At 37.6% G+C, this 27,349-nt stretch overlaps 3 pseudogenes; all 3 read right to left on the bottom strand.

Annotated features, from left to right (window-relative positions):
* The window catches only part of LOC149261261 (coatomer subunit alpha-3-like), a 32,098-nt pseudogene extending 19,439 nt beyond the window's left edge, over positions 1-12,659 (bottom strand).
* Positions 12,660-12,817: 158 nt separating this feature from the next.
* LOC149261260 (coatomer subunit alpha-2 pseudogene) lies at positions 12,818-14,014 on the bottom strand (annotated as a pseudogene).
* A 2,051-nt stretch (positions 14,015-16,065) lies between these two features.
* Positions 16,066-17,787, bottom strand: LOC149261259 (coatomer subunit alpha-1-like; annotated as a pseudogene).
* Between the last annotated feature and the right edge of the window lie 9,562 nt (positions 17,788-27,349).

Raw genomic sequence — 27,349 nt, 5'->3', positions numbered from 1 at the left:
CTATCGGACTTAAAGAAACAAATTATTTAGTTTGATTTAAGATTTTATTCCTATGCTAAAAAAGCTTGGAGAGAAGCCTCCCGAGCTCACTATAATTTTGACATCATAAAAGGCTAGGAAGGTCAGTATTGCGACAAAGATTATGAAACTGAGATCTAATGTGGTTGTACGTGGCACTCTAAGAGGAAGTGGTTTTCATCCTCGATGTTCCTATTCTCACAGAGATGGCAAATCCTTTCCATCCATGGTGTTTTAGGAACTGCCCAACGACCTGTTTCACTATGGAGCTCATGAGAATTCATTCTAATCTTCGCTATATTATTTTTCTTCTTTGAGCTAGTTAAAATAGAGAGATACTTTTGATCTTCTAGGGTGGAGTTGATGACCTTCTTATAATAACTTAATTTTCTTTTAGCTACTAAATCTTTCTCACACCACATTTTTTCTTTGAACTTAGAAGTAACAATATTTTTAATGTTATTAATGTTTTGCAATGCATCATTCTCGTTGATCTTCCAATAGTTTAACCAGGTACTCGTGTCTTTATACCACCCCTGTTTGAGCCTTAGGTGGTTTTAGCTGGAATTTAAAGCTAGCTTAGGAACTCTATGATCTCCTATGTTATTGAGTTTGTGCTTGTACAACAGAAGCCTAATCATAGCTAGGCTTTCAATGGGGGAAGACCTACTTCTATAAGGAGAATAGGATAGGGTGTATTACCTTTAATTTTCAGGTTATACGTTATAAAACGCTTCTGGATTTGCTCAATATTTCTCTAGGATTCTCTAGAGAGGCTGCAACCCCAAACCTCACATCCATATAAGATAACAGGAGTGACTAAAGTTTAAAAGAGGAACTTCTTTTTATCCCACATTACAAGGTTTGCCGTTTTACAATTATTTTCAAGACCAAAATAAGCTTTCCACCCCCCATTAATCCTTTTCTCAATGCTATAGTTCCAGTTGAGCTTGTGATGAATTTCAATTCCTAGGTACTTGTAAGAATACACTTCCTCCAAGTTATTATTGTCATACATAAAATTAGCGTAAGTGTCCTTCTTGGATTTGATAATCATAACTTTTGTTTTGTCAGTGTTAACAGTCATACCCATGGTAGAGCAGAAATCCTTAAGAAGCCTGAGTTTCTTATCAAGATCAGATGGGAACCTTGCGAGAAGAACAATATCGTCAGCATAGAGAAGAAGGATGACGACTATCCCAGCTAAGATCGTGCCAGCACATCCTGCTTCCTCTAAATAACCTTCGAGCTTGTCGATGTAAATGCCAAATAGGGTAGGGGAGAGGGGGCAACCTTATTTAACTTCGATATTACACTTAATATCTTTCGACCACCCCTCATTGCTCTTGAGCTTGGCAATTATATTCTCGTATAACCTTATAGTGGCAGCTCTCCACTCGAAATAAACCTTTAGCTCTTCTAATCTATTCCAAAGGTTGTTTCTAGGAACCGTATCGAAAGCATTTCTAAAGTCCACAAAGCAACAAAAGACATTGGATTTATCATTACAACATTCCTCCACAATGATCTTAAGCGTAACGAGGTGTTCTGTTGTTGAGTGATGCCTTTTGAAACCCGCTTACCTTCACTTTCAAGCCATATGCTCAACTTCTTTTCCAAAATACTACCATATAACTTGGCTAAGAGAGGGCTGATCATAATTGTTCGATAATTATAGGGGTTATTTGTATCCCCACTTTTAAAAATAGGGATAATGAGGCTCTCAGTCCATGGTTTAGGGAACCCTTGCTTGACTGCTTGATTAAAAAGCTTGTGGATGTGGGGGATGAGGACAAGACCTCCAATTTTTAAGATTTCCGCCTGGTAACCTTCAATGTCCTTAGCTTTCCCATTATCTGGGCAATTAACCCCAAACTCAATGTCTTCTAAAGAGAAAACTTCTTTCGTTGTGAGCAAGGTTTCAAAGTTATCCATGAAATTTAGAGATTCATAAAGCTTTTTAAGATAGGAATTCCAATCGTGTAGAGAAATTTTATTATTATCTTTAGTTTTCCTAGTCAGAATCTGCCTCCAAAATTTCTTAGGAGCTACCTTAGAGAGGTGTAAGAGATTCTCTTGTCTTTGACGAATGTACTGCCTCTTTTTCCTTTTAGTTAGGGCTTTGTATATTTTTATCTTGCCTATTTTAAGAGATTCATCAACAGCTTCCTTAATTGCTCTCCTCGCACTTTTACAATCTTTGTCATACCATGGGTTGGTTTTGCTATTTCTTTTATTATTTGAAACTTCAATTGAGAACTTGTTAATAAAATATGAGAGGGTTGTAGTAAAATTATGATAGAGGTCTTCTATGTTGTTTATACTAGATGAAGGAGGCAAATTAGTTTTTAATTCATTTAGAAAGAGATCGTTTTTATTTCTATCAAATATTAAGTTCTTTTGGCTATAAGGATTATTTTCTACGGGATCTCTATGCATGACATAATTGAGAGTTATAAGTAAAGAGATATGATCAGAGTCAAGCTCGTGGTTGTTTAAGATGACAAAATTTATTATTTCATTGTATAACAGGAGATCGGAAATAACATAGTCAACCACACTGCTACCAAGCCCATGGATGCAAGTCATCTAGCTAGAATTGGGCCACTTCTTTAGACCGTTACAAATTATGAGATCTTGAGCACTATAGAGCTTGACTAGCTCTGACCCAAACAAATTCTCCTCGAGGTCTTCAGAGCTCCGTTGTACCTACTAGCTAGAGTAGGGTCTTCGTCTAACCAAAGAGGATTAGGGTTGTAATGATTGCTTAGAATAATAGCTTGGTTGCTTGAAGTTCGAGCATTAAAGTCACCTATTAAAAGGATATTACCTTCATTCCTTAGGCTAGATATATCATTCTCTAAACCATTGTAAGGACTATTTTTATATAGATTATTCTTCTTATTCTTATAGAAGTTAGAATTGATAGGGGGAAATAACATATTGATATGTAGGCCTTTTTATTATTAATGTCATTGATCTCTATCCAACTATATTGGTTGTAAGGGTTGTTTTTATAAATCCTAGCATGGGGGAGATGTTCTTCTTAATGTAACGAACTATTCCCCCAATTCCTCTATGAGAGGATCGCTTGTTCCAGGTAGACCATAGCGTAAAGCCATCTATGTTAGGGACCTTAGATTCTTCGTGCTCCCAAGTTTCAACAAGCAAAATAATATCAACATCATTTGAGATCCAACTTAGCTTGGGGCCTTTGTTCCATGGAAAACCCCGACAATTCCAAGAAAGAATTCAAAGCATGTTGAATTGCTATTTATTACTATCTTTTTGGTTTCTTTCTCGAATAAAGGCTTTTCTATTTTTGATTATTGCCAATTTTCCTTCCTTTCTAGCTTCTTTTACCTTTTGAACCTCCTTTCTTAATTCTGCTTGATCTTCTGGAATGAGATCTTCATTTATAAATATTCCCGTTCCTTTTAGACTTGAGGTTTTACTAAGTATCTCGTACTTATGATCAGTAGAGCGCACCTTTATTCGGATCTGTCTTCCTTTATTCTCGGTTAATTTTCCCAACCTTGTTGCTTCTGTGAGACACGTTGTTTCAATTTGTAATCTATTATGTAATTCTATCTGGGATATGGCTAAAGTATCCTCATCTACCTCCTCTTTTAAGCCAAAGATTATAAGGTTTAAGGCCCTTTTGTTACGCTTGTGGTCTAATTCTATTAATTTTTTCATTTCATCTTTAATTGGTTTTATATCTAATTTATCTACCACATTATTTAGGGTCAGGAGGCTATTAACTTTTTCTTCTAGTTCTTTAATCATGTCTTTCATTTTAAGACTCTCTAAAGTATCAGCATCTCCTTGCTGAGATGTTTGGTTAGTATCTTGGTTTTTTTCTATAACCTGCAACTTAGTCTCCATTGCCTCCATTTTATTCTTCAATAGTTCTATTTTATTTTCTATTTGTTTTTGGATTGTGTCTTCAAGAGATTCAAATTTATTTTCTAGCATGGCTTCTAACTCTGTTTGTAGTTTGGCTTCTCTTTCTTCTCTACGTTTCTCTAAAGACTCTATATACTCATAAAGGCCTTGTAGAGTAACTGTGCTAGGTCTGCCTTTGGTAATCTTTGGTAGCTGTGGTGAAATATTCATACTTGAAAATATATGAGCAAATATGTATTAGAAAAAGATAAGGAATGTGTGCACCTGATATCAGCAAACCTGACTACAGATCGCACATGCCCACCGTAGCCTGCAGACCTGATTGGATCGGGAGCAATATTCTTGAGAACAATGGTCATTGCAATTTTCTGGACAAGAAAAGGATAATTTTACAAGAGCAGAAACCCTAGAGCTGAAATTGAAACCCTGGAGTGCATCGACCGTTGCACTATTCTTTGAAGGCCACAATTGGGGTTCAAAGTGCTGTGGTATTTCCTCTTATTCGTTTGGTCTAAGGCCTGGAGCAATTTTCTCGAAAAACAATGGCCGCTGCAATGTGCCTTACTTCGCTGGTTTTGAAATGAATGATCAATCCACTTAAATTCTAATGCTCAGAATGCGATATTCAAAACGAAATGTGAGCTTCAGATAAGTAAGGCAAGCTTTAGAATGTGAGCTCCAGAATGCGAGCCTCAGAATGCGAGCTTTAGAATGCGAGCCTCAGAATAGTAATGCGAGCTTTAGGTTTCAGACCGTCGAGTTCAGAAGATATATATACCACACTCTGCGAATATATAGACACGCTCTGCGAATATATGCGAGCCTTAGAATGCGATCTGCGAGCCTTAAATGTATAGACATGCTATCCGAATATATACCACGCTCCGCGAATATATGCGAGCCTCAGAATGCAATTTATGATCTGCAAGCCTCTATTCAATGTAGGTTATTAATAAAATATTGTAATAAGAATTAATATTGACATATACTTAAAAATATATTAATAATTAAAAATCATTTTGATTTGCGTGATAAAATGTCTCGATGTACATGTGATGTAAAATATTTTAATGTAAATTACTTATATATTATATATCATTTTTAACAAATTATGTATATATCATGAAAATTTTAAGTTTTTATGGTTAAAATACACCCTACATAGCATTCAAAAATACAATTTAAACAATGGAAAATAACACATTGTATTTTATACTCTGAAGAAGTTTGTACATGAAAAAATTTGATCATTCTCAGTTCATATTAGATCAATACTTAAGATGAATCTATGCTGGTAATAAATAATTAAACCAATCTAGATCCATCTTAACTCCACATCTACCAATCTTATGGGTGCAAACCTTTTTTAAAAGCGCTTGATAGATCAAAAATTAAAATAAATTTATACTAGTAATTTACTTAATAATAAAATTTAAAAATTGATAATTTTAAATAATTAATATTCAAAAATTAATAATTTTAAACAAAGTTAATATTAATATAATATAGAATTATTCAATTTAAAGATTAATCATTTATATCATATACATAATTATATATAAAAATAATTTAAAAAAAATAAAAATGTTCAATAAAATTTAAACACCAACAAATTCATACAAGATTCACGATTAAGTAAGAACTAATGCAATATATTTAAACGCCGAAGGTGTGGAGATGAAACACAACAATGTATTTTTTTATTATTAGATATGAACAACATTTTAAAATAAATAATGAAATGAAATGATATTTTAAAATTTTATTAGGTTAAAAATAGTTTACAAGATTATTAGTTTTCTGTTTTTTATCTTTTGCAATTCAATATTTTTCTTATTTAAATTGATAATGAGCTAGTTTAACCTTTCAATAATTCTCTTTGAAAAAACAATGCCAAAAAACCAATGATAACATATTCCCATAAAAAATTCAAACACCCAATAAACTTATATATATATTTATTATTAAATAAAATTAAAAAAACCATTTGAATATAATATAAGTATAAAATAAATATAATATAAATATAAAATGATGTAGGGTTCTATTTAAACCATAATTATATATTTACACATATATTTAGAAAGCTATATTTACACATATATTTAGAAAGCTATATTTCAAGTTAGATATTCCATTTTTAACCTATTATTGAACCTTTAAATTAAAAAAATGGTTTAGAGAATATCTAAACTTTATATCAAAATAAAAGCTAATAAATTGGAGCAAATCTCTCATACAAGTTGGAGCAAATATCTCATATCTAGTTAAATTTAACAACCTCCTAAGATATAAAACTAATAATTTTACATAAAAATAAATTCTCTCTTACCATTATTAATATAATAACAAACCATATATTCTTATAATTAAATATCATACATTAAATTATAAGATAAAAGATAAGATAAAAATAAATAATTCTAATTAAATAATTTACAAATATTTACCATGTAAATTAAATAGTCTTATAATAAATATCAAAATACTTTTCTTATATACCTTTTACATGGTTAAGATTTAAAAAATGATAAAAAGTAATTAAATTATAATTTTAACCACAAAGATTAAGTTTATTTTACCATAAAAATTCCGATTCTGTAAATAAAATTCATTACAACACTCTGATTTATTGTCGTATGTTTGAAAAACCACAACTTATTTCATGCTCATAATATTTTATATAAAGGGGGAGGCTAGAGCGAGAAGGGTTATTTTTCGCCCCGATAGAAAAGTTGGAAAAAAGTTCACTTGGGGTCTGGGAGTAGCCACAAATAATCAGACAGAAGAATATGAATTATGGCAAGGGCTTAGGTTCGTAACAGTTGAAGGAATAACACAATTACCGGTCTTTGGAGATTCCCTTATTACCATTCAAAAATGTATTAAATGGTCTCAAAATAAGGACCCTGACCCAAACCCAACTATGAAAATAATATATTTAATATTTGACAAGTTTGAAAACATGGAATTTTATCATATCGAGAGGGAAAATAATATGTTGGCGGATGAAGAAGCTAATGGGGTCGTCATCCTAGAACAAGGTGAACTTAGGGAGGATGAGGATGCATCTTCCAAATGTCACATCCCATGAACATTTATAAATGGAAAACCTCGAAGTGCTGGAAGAATATGGAGAAAGGTGAAATGTGTGACAAGATGATTAATTACATAATTTATCCCTGGGCACATTTGTTATGCAGTGGGAGTCCTAGCTATAAGCTGGATCCGTCAATCTCCAAATGGATAATTATGAAGAATTAAGACAAGATTAAGGACAAATGGGTGTTCGTAAGTTGAGATTTAACGCAGAGATGCAACGAAGGAATTGTGTTCTTTGAGCTCGAGGAGGATCACCTTAGGTTAATCGTGTGAGAATTCATCTCGGATCAAGAAGCAATGAAAATTAATTTGGTTGCAGGGAGTGCATTGTTGAAGAGCATTAAAAATGAGGGGACCTCTCGCGCCATCGATTTGGAGCTGATTTTAGCTATAAGAAGATGATTACGGAGGGCATATGCATCATGGATTGTCGCTCATCCTCACTATGTCGAAAAAATGGCTTCTCCATCTAGAAATGGCATCAGAGACTCTTGTGAGAATTTTTTCGGTGTTTTCAGGCATGAAGTGGAGGAAATGATTTCGCGGATTGGAGGGAAAATTATATCTTAAGCTTGGTCTCACTTTACCCTCGCTTCGGGTTAGCTGGAAGGCTTGAGAAAATATGCAGAGAATGTTCAAGTGGCAATGGAGGTCATCATGTTGAATATAGTGAATCTTGATCGAAAGGTGGAGAATTTAGAAGAGAAGGTGGAGATTGTTGTTGTGTCAGTTCAAAAGGAAGTGTTTGGCATCAGGGGTGAGGTGACAATGAACTAAAGCGCGGTGAGTAGGGAGCCCCCCTATGGAGTTCATTGTACAATTGGAGATCCAACAAGAGGTTGAGCAACATGATCCTGAGGACGCAGGACAACAGGGGGAAGCAAAAGCGGAAAACATGGAAGAAATCAAACAACATGAGTTAGAAGAAACTCACTAGTTAGTATATAGAAGTAGTTTTTTATTAATGTTATGAAAGTATGTAAATATTAATGAGGTTTTTTTGGAAAATGTATAAGGAAAATGCTGTAGAAAATTTGGAGAATAAAACTTTGAAATCTCAATGCCTCTGGTTAGAATATTTTGGAAGAATGTGGAAATGTTGTTGCTTCTGAATATAATGGTTATGCCCATAATCCAAATTGTTTAATAGAAATATAACCATTCCTTATATATATATATATATATATATATAAATTTTATTATAATTTAATTTTATAATAAATTTTTTTTTTAAATTAAATTGAAAAGCAAAAACATTTTATTGAAATGCATCAACATTTTATTTTTTATATAATTATTGTGGAAAGTGTTTTTAATAATTCAAATATAATTCACAACAACCTGAATTCAAAATTACTATTAAATAAGTTTCATTAGAAAAATTAAATCCTTATGCGTTATTATCTAGCTGAATTCAAAATTACTGTTAAATAAATTTCATTCAACAAATTAAATCTTTACTCGTTATTATCTATTAATTACGTTGATAGGCCTTCTCTTTTCTAGCTTGGGGTGGGCAAACACTGTTCACTATTATCTATTAATTACACCAATAGGCCTTCTCTTTGCTAGCTTGGGGTGGGCAAACACTGTTCACCCTAGCCAATGGAAAAGCTTAAATTTCACCCTTCCAACCAATAAAATCTTTCCATGTGTTTGTCCCTTTAATCAATGAAAATTTTCCATTTGTCCAGATTTCTTTCGACACGTTTTCTCCTACCTGCATGTTTCTGTAGCTCTTTACGACATCCTCCGCCCTGTTTTCACGCCTTCTACTCCACTAGAAAGTTTTACCCTTCTCCTTCCCGCTTGTCTGTCTATCCCCGTCTGCCATACCATACCTTCGACAGTGAATTATTGCATTGGGCATAGGGTATTCGTTGCAGGTGCCACAGGAAATAATGGAAAACGGATTGCAACCTAACTCTTATCCAAAGGATTCAATATCAGGGCTGGTGTCTGCGATGTGAACAGTGCCAAGAACAAGGTGTTGCTTAACTGAGTGAAGCAATGGGAAACACTGACGCTGTCATTTGTGCAACGGGGTTCCACCCTTTTTTGGATTTTTTGGCTCCTTTTTTATGCATTCCAGAGTTTACAGCTCTATCGTGTTTACATCTTTTACCTAATGACGCGTGGATGTTTAAGCATTGTACAACATTGAAAGACCTAAATTACTTTTCTCGCCATCGTTTACCTCTGTCTTCACTATTGCAGAGCTTTGACGTAGGCTCCAAGTGTAAGGTTCAGTTTTTTTCATCATAACCCTTGGTTTCCCAATTTCCCATTACTCTTTTTTCAGAATTGCGACTGATAGGTTTAGCAATCTCAGTGTTTGGGTATCTGGGTCCTCAACAAATATTGATTTACTATGTGAAAAGGAAGTGGGTTTAATCAAGCACGTCTTTTATAGGATAGAATTTGGGAGGGTTTTCATCGGATTTGGGCACCTGTAGTTGTTTGGCATGCTCGGGAAAATTGCCTTGTTATTTTTGTTGAGGGCCTAAACACCTCTTTTGTGATACATTTTCGATTGTTTGGCATGCTGGGAAAAATTTCCCCCATTCTTTTCCTTGAAGGCCCAAATACCCCTTTTGTGATACATTTTCGATATGGAAAAATGACCTACTCCCCTTATCATTTCTTTGTTTCTTGAAACCCTCTGCTTCCCCGCCATGGTCATCTCCCCTGCTGCTGTTGCAACAATCTCTTCCTCTGATATCAGCTACAAAGTACTTAGAGGCTTACTATGAAATGATACAATTTTACTGCTATGGTTTAGGATTTAAAAAAGGTTTGGTGCACCTGGTTTGGTAATAAAAACATGTGTAGAAAGTAGTGCTTTTCTTTATACGCCAAGTTTGGTCCCTTGGATCCTAATATAACATGCATTGAGTTTTTAGGAGAAAATGATCTTGTCTCCAACGAAAAAAGAAGACCAAAAAGTCCTGGATGTTGAAGTCCTAAAGGCCTTATAATTTGTTCCTGAGATGAAGCAGTATTTGGCTGCGAAGTTTAGTTTCAGATTAGGAATGAAGCCACATGGTGTAAGTTTCCTAGGCAACGTGAATACAATATACCCCACTACCAAATTTTCAGCATATAGATAGGTAAATATACAAATAATGCAAATCTAAATTGTGTCATAAATTTCCTTGTTGCGATGAGTCAACTGCATTAAAAGATGCCTTGGTTTCAACAAATAAATGACACCTTTTCAAGTGCATGTAGCACAAATAACTGGCTGTAGAATTTCCAAGCCTTTTTGGTGTAAAAGTGATGGTTATGTTCTGAACTTAGAATACCCGTGTAAACAAAGATAGCAACCCAAATCTAAAGCCCTAAGACCAATATACAAGTACAAACATGAATGTTGTTATGTAGATGCAAACCAATTCTTTTAAGCATTTTGTAAAATAGTTTTCATTCAAACACATAACAACTTCAGAGTTATAAATTTCGAGTCATAATTAAGAGAGGATTGTGATTTCCAGGCATTAAGAAAAATTCACAACTGTTTACTATGCATCTATAGTCATCATCAAAAGAATAAACCTAAGTCTGTTGTGCATGTACAAGAAAATTCATTCAGAAATTTCATAAAAATTTAAGTCTCTTGTCCAACCAATTAGGGCCAATTTGTACTGGTTAGGTACCAGTCTGGTCAACAGGCTGGTTCAATACCATGCCCAGTCAAACAGGGCAATTTGACCAGTTCCGATTCAGACAAGGCCGACATAAAAAAAAAAAAATTCAAACAATTACATTGCTTTCTGATATTGAATAATAAGACCCTAGTGCCTGTTTCTACTCAGACAAACCACCAGAACACTTGCATGATAAAGATAGGATAAACACCCAAGGGGGTCTATAAAAATTTCTCCAGACCTAAAGCTAAATTACTGGCACTTTTTGTTGTCTGAGACTGAGAAAGGGAAGCAAAAGCACAAAATGAAATTTCAAATTGTAAACAACCTCCTCCAATCTCTTAAGAAGACCCTCAAGTTTTTCCAAGACTTGCTAGTGATTGTCCTGCCATATCTCTCAACTTGGTTCTCAAAGGTAGTGAGTGCAATACTGATATGGAAATATGCATGGGGAATGAAATTTCTTGAAATAAAGATGCACATTCAGCACCCAGAAGCATTGAAACCCACAATGGCAAGCTCGCATATAGGGCAGAGATTTACTTGTATGACTGGAACAAAGCATGTTGTACAATATGGATAGGACACATCCTTCTGACTGTGACCATGGTATATAGGTGTAAAAATCGCTGCACTACCAACAAAAGGCTTTCTGAAGTCAAAATCATAATTCAGTTTTTTGGCATCCTGTAGCTGCCTCTCATGTGCCTGCAGAACTTGTTGTACCTTTATTGAATGGTTTGCAGGGGTTCACTTTCCAATAATCATCAAGCAAATTTAGCTTCTGTACTGAAGCTCCCTCCCTTATAACAAACACCCATGGTATTAAGCAAATCCAACCTCAAATGGAATTTCTGAAGGTTGCTATGACTAAAATAAGCTGCTCTTTCTATTGAACAATATCATCCTTAACTTCCTTTCCCTTGAATTGCATTTGAAGACCCAGAACACAATTGCAAGCTCACATATAACACATAGATTTCCCTTTATGGTTGGAATAAAGTGTGGTGTACAATGTAGACAAGACACATAGTTCTGACCATGGTATACTAGTGTAAAATTTGCTCCAAAAACAACAAAAGGATTTTTGAAGTCATAATTCAGTGTTTTTTACATCTTGCAACTGCCTCCCACATGCATGCAGAACTTGTTGGGCCTTTGTTGCATGGTTTGTAGCGGGCTCATTTGCCAACAATTATCAAGCCAAGTTAGCAGTTGTACTGAATTTCCCTAGCAAATACCTATGGTGTTCGGCAAAGCCAACCTCAAATGGAATTTTTGAAGGTTGCAATGAGTAAAATAGGTTGCAAGCTCTTGATGTTCGACAATATTATCCTGACCTTCCTCTTGACCTCCATTTGAAGACCTAGAACACATTCTTTAACAATTCCAATAAGTTTCTTCACCTTCTCAACCTCCTAAACAAAATCTACATCAATAATTGGAATTGTGTGTGAGATGGTAAGGAATAACCTTAATGCTTCACTAAACTTCCCCTATGTTGTGGCTTTGTAAGCTAGTCTAAGTTTCTCATCTAATAAAAAAAGCTTAAATACCAAAGCTCCTGGACCTCAGACATTTGAGCTAGCAGTCTCCCTCCAGCTTCCCTGTATTGCTAAGAATACCACAGTGCATAAACAAATGCAGGAAGGTATGTATGGCTGCCCATGTAAAGATCCAAAAACAAAGGTTTAACTTTTAACGGAGTGAAATTCTTAATACCAAATTGTTGACTTGAGAGCTGCATTGCCATATTAATATTACTAGCAACTGCATTCTCACCTGCAAGAGAAGATTTTATGTATTCAGATTTGAATTACTAGCATACGTGGTAATGGCGTAACTAATGACATTATGAACTGTACCTGTAACATTTGCAGCTTAGACATATGTAGGTAGCTTCAAATCTTTTACATCCCATCCTACCTCATCATCATTGTCTCTTCTCACTTCTCTATAATCGATCACTACAACCTTGCCATTTTTTTTTCAGCTCCAGAAGTGTCAAGGTCTTAACCCCTATTTGCTGCAACTCCTTCATCCTCTTCAACCCTGCATTATTGTCAAGGTCTTAACCCCTATTGGCTGAACTCCTTCATCCTCTTCTTCATGGACTGCAACCCCCACATTATTGAACCCCCCTAAAAAAGGCCTTCAGTAACCCTCAATAACAACCATTCACAATTGCGACAAATTGATGGAGGAGGCACAATAAGTGACGATTTCTTTCCTGATGGAAAAATGGGCAAATTGCCACCTAACTGTTAAGTACAAGCATATCGGCAATCTCTGTAAGCCCATGAACTGCTGCACTCACCTATGGGCATTGTGAAACTGACCCATAACATCATTTTATATTTCTACAATCCCCAACATCTTCAAAAACTTATCAATATTGTCCATGACAAGAGACAAAATGAAATCCTTTCAAAATTCTTTAATCTCTGGTAAGCATATTTAACAATGCTAACATTGCCTTACCAAAGGGCCTCAGTTTCAAGTGTATACTAGTGACCTTAACATCTCTCTATTTTGCAGAAGCAACATCAATTTGAATAGTTTCACTCTACACTGCTAAGTTAAATCATGCCTTCTCGTCTTTGAAAAAGTGAAGAGCCGCTTCTGGGAAGCCCTTCAGATGTAGTTAAGCAATCAATTCCTGTCCACAAATCAATTCCTAATCATGCTCATAACATTGTCATACTTCCTTTTTATCAGTGCCAACTTGAACATATATTGAGGCATAAATCTGTATGACACGTTATTTCCAACTCATACAGGCAATTGATAGATTTCCCAGACACCTTCATTATACATACTTGAACATCAAGTGTTCCAATAAGGCCACCATCTATGTTTGGAAGACAACAAAGGACAATTGTAACCCCAAGAACCACTCTTAAGTTTTAACACAAATAATCTTATGCATAGAACACTGTACAAGCTTCTTACTTCCAATGATGATTGCATGCTTGCTCAGCAAGGCTACATTTTCCATGTCATCTGACTAAATGTATTTAACAAATGGAATATGGAGGTCCCCAAGTACAATCCTCTGTTGCAAACCAAGGTCGCTGTCTTTTCTTCCTGCATTGTGTCACTCTTCTATCCCAACACTATCTTCTGGCCCAAGAAGAAGGTTTTATGTTCCTGCACAGAAAATTGCATCCACAGTTACTGGACGACTAGACTTCTTGATCACCTTATTTCTGTGATTTTTTATCACTTGGTTATGACTCATGTCAGTGACTGCCGATTGATTGCAAACAGAAAAGGCAGCAGGTCCTCCAAGTTGCTGTCTTTTCTTCCTGCATTGCATCACTTCTCCCAAGTCCCAACACTATGCACATCATCCTTGCAGATTTTGAAGCTCAATAGTTTCGGCTTGAGACAGTCTTCAGTTTGGTCTCATTCTTGCATCGTGTCTGGGGATTTGTAGACTCGATATAGAGTAGGGACCGTTACCCTTACTTGGCATATTTCTCTTTAGAGAATATTGCTCGTTCTACTCTCTTGGGTCGGGCTAGATGTTGGTTTACAAGAGTTTCAAATCTCTTAGAGTCAGTGGGCATTTAGTTGGATCGTCTCCCTCCTTTCCGATATTCCTTGGATGCTCCTGGTCACCTTCTACCTACTAGACAAGAGTTGAACAAGATCATCAGGGAGGACATCTACAAGCAGTTTGTCCAGGTCACCTGGGTCAATCCTCCGGGAGGGTTGCGCCCAAAGATAGCCTTCTACGCTGAGCACTTCTTGGAGTTGAGAGACAGGCTCATTATTCGACCCCGGTATGTGTTTCACCACTGGATGCATGCTCTTCACATTCCTCTAGGCGAGTTCAGAGTAGGTTCTCATAGACTTCGGGTAGAGGTGGACCACTAGATTGATAGGCCAAACAAAATCTATCAGGTATGTCATTTACAAGAAGTAGAGACTGAGGTGCAATTCATTTTTGGATGCCTTATCTAGTACGAGATCAGAGGAAGGTTCCATTGCTTGTTTAGAGACTCTCAGACCATCAAAAATTTTTTTAGGTATCCCGATCAGAGATGTTTGGCCCCATATATGCAGGAGGCTATTAGGTTCCAAGTGCATATTATTTGGCCTCCCATCAGACCAGACCCCACACAGAGTATCACGACATTTTTCAGGGTACTACCTTCAGACAGGGGCACAAAGAGAACAATTGATACCATTTCATATCCAGACTCTAGACCCATGAGGATCCGTGGGACCTCACCCTGCCACACGAGACCCCAACTGCTAAACCGTCTCATATGTTTCCCTGGGAGACGGACTAGGTCCTCCAGACCTCAACAGTGCACAAACCCCCCCAAACAATGAGTGAGTGGACAGTCCGTGCCTCCCTCTGACCCTTCATCAGGCCATCAAACTTTATGGAATTTTTTTCAGTGCTCTTTGGTCAGTCTCAGATGTTAGGAGAGATGGGTCTGATCCTCTTCGTCAGGGCATTCCATACATTGTATCTTTTATGTTCCTACAATGTACCTTTTATATTCATACATTGTACTTTTTTTTTATAGGAGACCATTTGGTTCTCCCACATTTTATGGACATCATTGTACTCAACAGTGCCTTTGACCTACTTTGTGGTCATTAGTTAGACATAAATATAATTATCTTACCTTATCTTATTTGGCCCAAGAATAAGTTCATATCACCCACCATCAACATCCAAATGTATCAGGACAACATTCTCCATGGGGCTAAACAACAATGATCATCATCCTTGATCTAATTCATGGATCTAACCCTTCTTATCTGTATAAGTTGAGTCTTTTTGAGTTGCAAATTGACAAGCCAACAGAAAATGGTCATTGTTGCAGTATAGGGTACCCTCATAAACAACAAAAGTAGATATTTCTCTTTCTAACTTGAAAACAATCATCCCACGGTCATGCCCAGCAACAAGAAGATTCATATCAATATGTGCTGCAAGGATCCAGAAGCAATCATGGTCTCTACGAAATGTTTGGACACCTCTACAATACTTGGATACATTTCAAACTCAGATACTTTTATCTTCTAAATTTTAACAATAATGTCGTGGCTTGGATGGAACATCACATAGGACATATAGTTCACATGCCCTCTTAAAAGTTAAAATATCCAACTTTCCAAGCTTGGTACCCGAGAACAAAACAAACAAACTTTTCATAAATGAATTATCTACAAATTTTTCACGTGCCCTCCTAAAGTATTCAACTTCCCAGACCTTGATCTCTGAGAACAAAACAAACTAACTTTTCACAAACGAATTACATACAAACTGAGATGCTACTCAAGAAAGAGGAGTAACAAAAAAGAAGTTTATATATCTCTAATGAAATAGACATAACTTCACCAAGCAATTGAATCTACATGCCATTCAATTTGCTTGGTGACCATCTACTCCTGACACAATCAATGGCAAGCTGGGATGAAAAGCAACAACTCAGTTCAGTCCACAGTCATGACATTCCAAAACATATTTGACAACAACATCACCCTCTCCAAAAATATCTGTGTTCATTTGTGTTAACCTTAATATCATCAGCATACGATTTTCCTCCTCGGAGCACAAATATCCCATACAAAATCAGTCTGATCCAAGGGGCTTCAAATGACCAAATCTTCCTTAGGATGAAAAGAAGCACACATTACACAAAAAATGTCGCCAATAAGGTTAGATACAAGTTCAAGATTTCCAGTTCCATATCTTTATTGTTTGTTCGTCACTTGCACTGACAATCCAAGGATACTCATTGTGGAACTTAACTCTTTGGATATAGGCAGCGATGCATATTGTAGTTCCATATATTGATCTTAAAGTCATTCCCTGTAACATTAATTAGTAAATTTGAGTTATAACAACTTTTAATAATTGTATTTTTGATTGTTATGTTAGATGACTTGTAGTTAATATCATTTACAATCAAAGACACTACTCTTTAGATGGCCTAAATATACACGCACGATGTATACATAAGAAGCTACACTACTGGGAAGCTTCGCTAAACCTACCAATTCTAAAACAACTTTGTTCCTTGGATGGGAGAGGGTGGGAATTTTTCTTGCATCTCTCCTTTGGCTAAGTGGCTGCACTATGAGAGGAATTTCTAAGCCTGCCAAAATCACCAAGGACTTGTCATCTGGCCCAATCCCCACCCATTTAGAAGGTTTTAAACTAGGTATACCAGTTTGATTACCTTGTGACCTTGTTTTTCCTTGCATGTAATTTCTCACCCCACCCTCCATCTGGTAGTGAGACTGAGATATTCCTCATAGTTCATGAAGAAGAGCTCCAAACAACAATTGACTCTATTCCTCATTGGTCACGAAGAAGAGCTCCGAACAACAATTGACTCACAAACATGAAAAGATAACTATTTCTTCCCAACCACCCAAGCTAAACCCAATTGAAATCACAAAACTTGTCACTAGACGTGTGTAATTTCTAGACATTTTACCATACAGAGCAAGTAAAGGTAATCTCCTAGTTGATCCATGAAATTTTTGTCAAAATACAGGAGGCAATCACACAACACCAATGTGTTCAAGACCCAAACTTGTCACTAGACGTGTGTAATTTCCAGACATTTTACCATACAGAGCAAGTAAAGGTAATCTTCTAGTTGATCCATGAAATTTTTGTCAAAATACATGAGGCATCACACAACACCAATGTGTTCAAAACCCTCTCCATGTCACCAAGATGTTAGAGACCCAACATTCCAGGATATAAAAATGTATCCATTGAAACCCATATCAATCGTCCAATTGATGGAACTACTGAAAACTGAACCCTGGCGATCAGTTTCAAAGTGGTGCTCAATCTCCGAAATACATAAAATGGAGGTTCACATGGACCAAAAAACATGCAATAAATATCCAAGTTGGTTGGCTTACCTCCATACACAAACAAGGCTGAGCCTTGTGAAAATGTACTCCTCTAACCGGCCCATCATGCTCATCAAATCTATCAATGTTCCCATATGATAATGCCATAACTGAATAACCCCACCATGAAGACTGGCCAGGATCCATCGCCTTTTCGTATAAAAGCTCAACCCCTTACCCTGTTACTCTGGCACTCGAATTTGGTCGACATTGCAAATGATCTTCCAGCCTATATACCATAAAAGGGGTTGAATCAATGTACATAACCAATACAAACCCTAGACCAAACCCCACATGCAAAGTCATGAATGATCCAAACCATTTGCCCCATATTTATGTGGTATTGTAGTGATTCATTATTATTTCTCCTTTAAGATTCTTATTTATAACAAACACTGTGAGGCATCCCCTCCTTTATGTGGAGAAATTGCTTAATGTGAATTTTATAGATGACCTTGCTCTTACTGCAAAGCTCATTCAATGGTTTAGTGGAGGGAATGACATAATGTCTTGATATCGTCACTACAACAACATGCATCATGGTTAATCAAGAAAAGATAGAGGGCTTTATTATTTGGGCAGGAAGACTTTCTAGATTGACTTGTCAATTAGGGGATTCTTGTTTCTTAAGAAAACTTAAGGTTGAGTTCCCTCACTTGCCTTGATAGTTCCTCTTTACAGAAACTTGAGGTAAGAGAATTCAAAGAAACTCTTCAAGTTAGGATCATTTATGTGTTATTTTCACATATTAAGGACCGACCTAAAACTTTTTTCTGCTATTTTGTAGTATACCTTTATGCTTGTCTCTAAAATAGAAGCTAAGCTTCCTAAGACCAATCATTTTGTTCAAAATAAATTTGTTTCCTCTTCTCAACCCTACACCACTTCTAAGGGATAACCCAATAAAATGGATTGAACTTGGTGTCCCCCAATGTAACACTTATAAATAGGATAGGAAAAAAGAAAAAGTGGTTTTCTTTTGACAAGTATGAACATTTTGGTGACAAATGTAGGCTCATTCAACCTAATATCACTAAAAAGGCACATGCCATCCTTGTTGAGCAACATTTTTATCAAAATTATAACATACATATCACAAAATCATTCCCCACTCTTCCTTCTTTGCACCTCTCGATGCAATTGCTAGTTATTGATAATTAAATTAAATTTCCCAAAACCACAAAGTGAATGTTTAGGCTATTAGGTTCTATTGCAAGGAGAAGACATTGTCCACGCCTTCAGTTACCATAAGGTGGGGAAAAATACGAATTCAAAGGTTGAAGGGGCACATTTTGTATCACTGTCATCTTCAGTCCATGCATAAATTACAGATCGTGAGAAGGAGACGCATTTTGGTCACTGGCGAAGGAAGCTAGTTTTTGAGTTTCGAGTATATTGTCAATTATTAGACGTGCTGAAAAAAAATATGGTCAATTATTAGCCAGTGATATATAAGGGTGTTTTTACCTATTTGTTGCGAAAGTCGGGGATTGGTTGTTCCGGCCAAGCGAACTGCCATCAATTTAACCAGGTGTTAGCTTGTATGTGTCGCTGAGGCAGATTTGCTTACTGTTTATGTTTGGTCAATGGCCTCCTTGTGTATAAATTTCAATAAAACTGTGGTTCGGAGTGATATTCATTCACGTCTGAGTGTTGTAATTGGAAATGAGATTAGTGTTTTATTGTGCATTTAACAATAAATATAGGCGTAGTATTTTTTGATCTTTGCCCATTTTAATGAGATTTTCATTTGCAAAGTTCCATACAAAGTTTTCCCCAATCTTCCATGAGGGCAAGTCATAGGTTTTGTCAAAGTGGTTCCCAAGTTCCTGACCTGTGACTTGCTTTTCACATGCATATAAGCAGAAAAGCTCGCCAAAACACCAGAAAAGGTAAAGGAGCCAGACCATCCTCAAGATAGTTTTACTATTGAACAACTTGGGTTGCAATGCACAAGGAAGATGAGCAATGTCTTAGTAGGAAAGCTAGCATTAAATGCAGAAGGGATGGGGTACTGCATGCAATCCTGAGACCTTTAATCAAGCCCTAGCAGAGAGAGCTGACATGGTTGCAATCCAAGATATACGCGAGTTTGAATAGATTACTTTATACATATGACTCTTTTTTTTGCAGCTTTTCCTGTTTTGATAGTATTTTTTGATTTTTGCCTATTTTAATGTTTTTTATTTGTTGAGTTTCATATAAAGCTGGTCCCAATCTTCCATGAGCTTGTTAACACTTGAATTTTCTCCTTACAAAATTTAAAGGGGTAAGGACCAACGCATTTCATTCAGCTGAGGTTCACAGATTGATTCAGATATAGGCCGGGGAAGGTTTTCATGATGACTTAGTCACAAGAATGATTCAATGATGATTGAGACATTTTTTTGCACAGTTTTGAGAAAGTTCCATTTTCAGCAGGTTCCCTGTTTTCTAGTAGAGGGAGTTCCAGGGATGGTACAACAATATGGATCACATATTCAGAATCTTTATGAACTCAAGATTCTAGTGAGGTCTTTCTCGATGACATGTATGGCATTTACTATTTTTACCAGGTTTCATTCGGAGGCTTGCATGTCAGAGATAATGATATATTTAGAATCCTTATGATATTTTGAGTTTAGTGAGCTACTTTAGGGGACATATAAGAACTTTTTATTTTTACCATGGCTTGTATGTTGATTTTGATCACAGATTTGGATTTCTTATTGAAAGATGAATCCAATGAGTATACTTACATGTGATTATGAGCACTTTCTATTTTTAGCAGTAGTTGTATGTTAGATCTGATTACACGTCTAGGTTACCCATTGCTTTCTGAATCCAATGGCACTGTTCTCATCCAAATCTAAGAACTTTCTATTTTTAGCAGTTAGAGTTAGACGCTGATTATATATTTGGACTCTCCATTGAGTTCTTGTGCTGGTGGTTTTGTCTGATTATGAGAATTTTATATTTTTAGCAATTTCGATGTGGCAGTGCTTATAGTAGATCTGAGTTCTCCATTAGATTTCGAGACTAATGAGTATAATATTGTGGACATATAGACATATTATTATTTTTAGCAATGTTTATTTTTAACAGCATGAGGTGTCATTTTGAAGGGTGGACACATGGGAGTAATTGAAGATGCATATGTGGCTTGAGCAAATTTATTTTACCTTCTAATATTCTCTCTTTATGGTTTTTCCCTTCCCTAAAATCACTCTATCCACTCCTTCCCCTATTTTTCTCCTCCATTATCTCACATTTTCCTATAAATTTTCCCTATTTTTGCTCCACAAATTTGATCTCATACGTGGCAAAAAAGGAAAAAGAAAAAAAAGAAAAAGGTTTTTACTCAAGATTGCCATGCAAAAGTGTTAATTTTAGGTATGTTCTATGCTTAGAGCAATTTATTTCAATTTTCACAATTAGCTCAATACCTTTTCCAGATTAGCAATCACATCAGCATAATAGTAAATTGCAGATAGAATATAAACATAGATTGCAGAAGACAAGCCAAGACAAGAGGACACAAGATGTGGCGCTAGCCAGGGACAAACCCCAATGTGGGGAACCCTTGATCAATTTTTCTTATATGTTCTTCAATAGTTCAGCAGAGAGAGAGAGAGAGAGAGAGAGAGAGAGTAGTACATATACAATAGAAGTCAACACTTTGACTTATCTAAGTAAGAGCATAGATCATCTCTAAGTAGATGATACATGAGGTAGCTGAACTCAGTTGAAGACATGCTGCTTCCACTGATTCTCCCAGGTGACTCCATCACCATGCGGCACCTATCATTGTGCTGCTTCTCATCATCATGTTGCACCTCACTGTGCTGCACCATGCTACACCCATCATTACTATGCTGCATCTCATCATGCTTTACCAATCATGACTGTACCCATCACTATACTGCATCGTGTTACCATTGTTGTCCCAATGTGCTTGCTACACCATGCTTGCCACCATGTGCTCGCTGCACCTTGCTTAGCAAACTGTTGTCCCAATGTGGTTGCAACACCATGCTTACCATGATGTACCATTGTGTTTGCAACACCATGCATACCATGTTGTCCCATTGTGTTTGCATCACCATGCTATTGTTGTCGTCCCATTGTAACATTGTTGTACCATGCCATTGATGTTGTCCCATAACCTACAACAACCCAACAATAATGTTTGAACAACCTCAATAAACTGTGGCCTTGGCTAGGAGGGACACTCTTCCATTATGTTAAGGGTAAGGGCTAAAACCAGCCCTCAAAACAATCCACACAATCCTTTGTTGTTGTGGTATGGCCTACGACCTACCACACAACACTATGTTACCATACGACATCCCTCAAACACAACTCCAGCCTATCTGCAAGCCTCCAAACGAGAGGCTCTTCAACTCGGCCTAGCCCAACGTATATCACAACTTCGGGCCCCTGTTTACCCTTAAGACAATCACCAAACTTGGCCTTCTGTAGTAGACCTTCTACGTTGTTCCTTGACCCTTTCTGTTTGCGGTTAGGGCTTGTATTGGCCTCCTCCTTGATTATATCTAGGGCTTGTACAGACCAGTGTATAGGGCAGCGTGTAGCCCTTCTTCTTGACTGCGTCTGGGGCTTGTAGAGACCAACGTATAGGGTAGCGTGTAGCCCTTCTTCTTGAATGTGTCTAAGGCTTGTAGAGACTAGTGTATAGGGTAACGTGTAGCCCTTCTTCTTGACTGCATCTAGGTCTCATGCTAGGGCTCCTTACCTTTTGCGTTTAGGGCTTCCTCTCCTAGATTTCTCTTCCACTAAAACCCAAAGCGAGTGGAGAGAAATCAAGAGTGAAGTGAGTGTGAAATGACTCTCAAGTCATCTCCTTTTATACTATAACATTGAGCACATGTGGGGGTTATTTCGCTGCTGGCCGACCTTGACGAATTCTCTTATAACACAAATAAATTCATAACTCCATGAATACTTATCAGAATCAGATGATCTTTAGATCAATCCTATAGCTCTTGATGATAGGGATCCAAGAAAAATATCAGTTGTCATAAATAAGATGACCCACATGAAGTTTGGCCCTAGTTGCCAATTTTAACAGTCCCTCTCAAATAGGGAGAACTCCATCCACTGATCCATCCGCCAGACTATACTATCTCTGCCATCAGTGCCCTGCACTGCTCTTCTCTGCTGAACCATGAAGAAGAAGAATTGATCGAGAATGTCTCATACCATTCCCTACTGAGCTGAAGTTAGTTCCATATGAAGAGAGTGTCATACCACTCCTGATCCCAGATCAGTTCCAAGAGAGTAAGTCATATCACTCTTACTGACCCAAAGTTAGTTCCAATTGATCCCAGATCAATATCAAAAGAGAGTGTCTCAAACCACTCATACTGATCCCAGATCAATGGAGGTCATCCTAGCATAGGGAGTACGGTAGATACAATGATGCGTCCATTGATAGTACTACTATGGTCCCTAACCCCATTTCCCTACTCATTGGCCAAATGAGAGGTACTTCCCATGAGTCCCAGACTACATGGGTAGGATGCCTCAATAGGAGAACCACTCATCCTGTCCATAAGTCGCCATGGGGTATCACAGGGGAATGCTGAAGCATTCACCCTATACACAACACACCATTAGGGGAGGGTGAGCCACCCTATGGTTGCTTGTTGCTCCAAGAAGTACCCCAAGCCCCCAGAGCTCCCAGAGCTCAATGCATACATCATGCAAGACCCTCATAAGAGGGTCTCTCAACGACTCCAAGTCGTTCTGGAAAGTCACAAATTTGACCTTTCCTTGGGGCTTTGAAAGAATGTCTGCGGCATGCACATCAATCCTAATGCGATGGAGCCTTCTTGCTCATCGATGTACCATATCCCAGATAAGGTAGTATCTGATGTCTATATGTTGGAGCAATCATCAAATACAAGATTCCTCAATAATCGAATCCCCCTCTGGTTGTCACAAAAGATCATGGTGGTATCCATCATGTGTCAAACAGCTCACTGAAGAGCTTTTGCAACCAGGCAGCTTCACATGAGGTCATACTCGTAGCTATGTATTCGGTCTCAATGGTGCTTATAGCAACCAACTTCTGCTTCCTACTCATCCAGGATATCGAAGCAGAACCCAAAGAGAACCAACACTAAGAAGTGCTCTTGCGATCCTCCACACTTCTTGCCCAGTCAGCATTTGAATAATCATGCAATTTCATATTTTTGGTGATGTATCTCAATCTATGAGAGATTGTTCCCCGAAGATATCTCGAAGATCCTTGGCACCAATCCAATGAGGCTCAACCAAATATGAGTCCAACATGCTAACTGCAAAACATATATCCGTACGGAAGTTCACCAAGAACTTCGATGCGAATGAGTTTATGAAACTCAGAGGCATTTCCCAGATCTGGTCTGGCATTACTACCGCAAAACTTCTGAAAGTTAAGCTCTATCGAGGTAGTCACTAGTTTGCAGTTCACCATTCCAACTCCAGAATCCAACTCCCTTTTACTTTTGCAAATGAGAGGGTCTGCACCTGTTAGAAAGAGGTTGTCCTTAGAAGGTGCCAGCATGAGAGGTCTATCATCCACAACCTTCAAGCAATGGTTTGGATCAGATTCACTCCTAGTAAATCTCAGCTTCATCAGACAACTATCAATCCTCTCAAATTAAGCTCAGGGTGTTTTGCTTCAAGCCATTAAAGGCTTTCTTCCACCTGCATACATGAGATTCCCGATCATGAATCTCAAACCCCTCGGGTTGTTCCAAACATGTGGCCCTGCTACATGAGGGGAATGGTCCCCTTGTAATATTTTCCTTCAGTACATCTCGGACATGTATCTTCATGCTCTTCTTGAATTCAAGCATCCCTGTCATCATCTGAATCACATCGGGTAGGGCCCCATAATAAGCAGACTCAAGTGCTATAGATGAGATGTGTCAACTGACATGGTCCCCAATGGACCATCCTGCAACTTGATACAAATTGCCAACCTTGAACCCATGACTAAAAAAATCTTTGAAAATTTCATTTTCAAACACGTACCTTTCCATCGATGAATGCCACCCTGTAACCTTTGACTTCCATTGCCGAAATGGACACCAGGTTCTTGCGATCAGGGACATAAAGAGATTCTCGTAAATGAATCGAGTTACCCTCATCCAATTGAGGGGTAACATTCCCAACACACTTTCCGGGATAGGTGGCATTGACTCCAAGTATAATCCCATGATTGTTTCTATCTCTACCAAATTAGAGAGAGCACCCTTCTAACCGATGAAGTGCCTTGAAGCACTACAATCAATAAGCCAGATTCCCAAAGAGTCTAAAGGAGAGGGAAAATGTAAGATAACACTTCTTCATCTTATCAGAAACAAAATTTGATTCTTCATACCTAGGGTTCATCGCTTTCTTTGAAGAGTCAGCTATTTCCTTGATGACTTGCATTCCTTCGATCATTGAAGATGTCCCTAGAAAGATTGTTATCATCATCAAGTGATGTGTCCCTACCATTCAAACACTCCTCAGCATAATGGCTGAACTTATTACAAGGAAGGCATCTGCATTTCCTTTCACCCTTAGACCTGGACTTCCCATTGAAGTGATCTTTAGGTAGGCCATTCGAAGCTTCCGCTGCGCCACTTGGATAATATTCTCTGCTTTGACTTCACCCTTGGCGAATTTGAAGAGGGACGAGGAATCTAGTTATACTTTCGTCCTTTCCCAACTGTCTTCGGTGATTTCTCTTTCACTCTTGCTTGGGATTTTGTCTTCACCTCACCTCTGATACCATGTTAATTTTAGGTATGTTCTATGCTTAGAGCAATTTATTTCAATTTTCACAGTTAGCTCAATATCTTTTCCAGATTAGCAATCACATCAACATAATGGTAAATTGCAGATAGAACATAAACATAGATTGCAGAAGACAAGCCAAGACAAGAGGACACAAGATTTGGCGCTAGCCAGGGACAAACCCCAATGTGGGGAAACCCTTGATCAATTCTTCTTATATGTTCTTCAATAGTTCAACAGAGAGAGGGAGAGAGATAATACATATACAACGGAAGTCAACACTTTGAGTTATCTAAGTAAGAGCATAGATCATCTCTAACTAGATGATACATGAGGTAGTTGAACTCAGTTGAAGACATGCTGCTTCAACTGATTCTCCCAGGTGACTCCATCACCATGCGGCATCTATCATTATGCTGCTCCTCATCATCATGTTGCACCTCACTATGTTGCACCATGCTGCACTCATCATTACTATGTTGCATCTCATCATGCTTTACCAATCATGACTGTACCCATCACTGTACTACATCATGTTACCATTGTTGTCCCAATGTGCTTGCTACACCATGCTTGCCACCATGTGCTTGCTGCACCTTGCTTACCATCCTGTTGTCCCAATGTGCTTGCTGCACCATGCTTGCCACCATGTGCTTGCTGCACCTTGCTTACCATACTGTTGTCTGAATGTGCTTGCAACACCATGCTTACCATGTTGTCCCATTGTGTTTGCAGCACCGTGCTTACATGTTGTTCCATTGCATTTGCAACACCATGTTATTGCTGTTGTCCCATTGTAACATTGTTGTACCATGCCATTGCTATTGTCCCATAATCTACAGCAACCCAACAGTCATGTTTGAACAACCTCAATAAACTGTGGCCTTGGCTAGGAGGGGCACTCTTCCATCATGCTGAGGGTAAGGGCTAAAACCAGCCCTCAAAACAATCTACGCAATCCTTTGTTGTTGTGGTATGTCTTACGACCTACCACACAATACTCTTGTTACCATACGACATCCCTCAAACACAACTCCAGCCTATCCGCAAGCCTCCAAACGAGAGGCTCTTCAACTCGGCCTAGCCCAACGTATATCACAACTTCGGACCCTTGTTTACCTTTAAGACAATCACCAAACTTGGCCTCCTGTAGCAGGCCTTCTACATTGTTCCTTGACCCTTTCTGTTTGCGGTTAGGGCTTGTATTGGCCTCCTCCTTGACTGTGTCTAGGGCTTGTAGAGACCAACGTATAGGGAAGTGTGTAGCCCTTATTCTTGATTGCGTTAGGGCTTGTAGAGACCAATGTATAGGGCAGCGTGTAGCCCTTTTTCTTGACTACGCCTAGGGCTTGTGGAGACCAACCTATAGGGCATCGTGTAGCCCTTCTTCTTGACTACATTTAGGTCTCATGCTAGGGATCCTTACCTTCTGCGTTTAGGGCTTCCTCTCCTAGATTTCTCTTCCACTAAAACCCAAAGTGAGTGGAGAGAAATCAAGAGTGAAGTGAGTGTGAAATGAATCTCAAGTCACCTCGTTTTATACTAAAATGTTGAGCACATGTGGGGGTTATTTGGTTGTTGGCCGACCTTGACGAATTGTATTATAACACAAATAAATTCATAACTCCATGAATACTTATCAGAATCAGATGATCTTTAGATCAATCCTACACCTCTCGATGATAGGGATCCAAGAAAAATATTAGTTGTCATAAATAAGATGACCCACATGGAGTTTGGCCCTAGTTTCCAATTTTAACAAAAAGAAAAAAGGCCATTCAATTTTCTTGGCCAAAAATAAGACTCACTAAATTCAAAAGTTGGAAATAAAAAAAGAAAAAGAAAAAATAAGGTGGCTTGAATTGCTAAGGAGGATGAATTGCCTAAAAGAGGAAAAAACGCTCAAGTTTAAGTGCTAAGTTTATCAAGAGCTTACGTTTATCTCACCTTAACTCGGAGAAGGGTCAGTTAACTTAATGAACTAGGACTCAATCTTAGGT

Source organism: Pinus tabuliformis, chromosome 6 (assembly GCF_031772625.1).
Source record: "Pinus tabuliformis cultivar Carrire ecotype Pingquan chromosome 6, CPIR1, whole genome shotgun sequence".
In the NCBI taxonomy this organism is placed as follows: domain Eukaryota; kingdom Viridiplantae; phylum Streptophyta; class Pinopsida; order Pinales; family Pinaceae; genus Pinus; species Pinus tabuliformis.
This window is presented reverse-complemented; position numbering and strand designations above follow the sequence as displayed.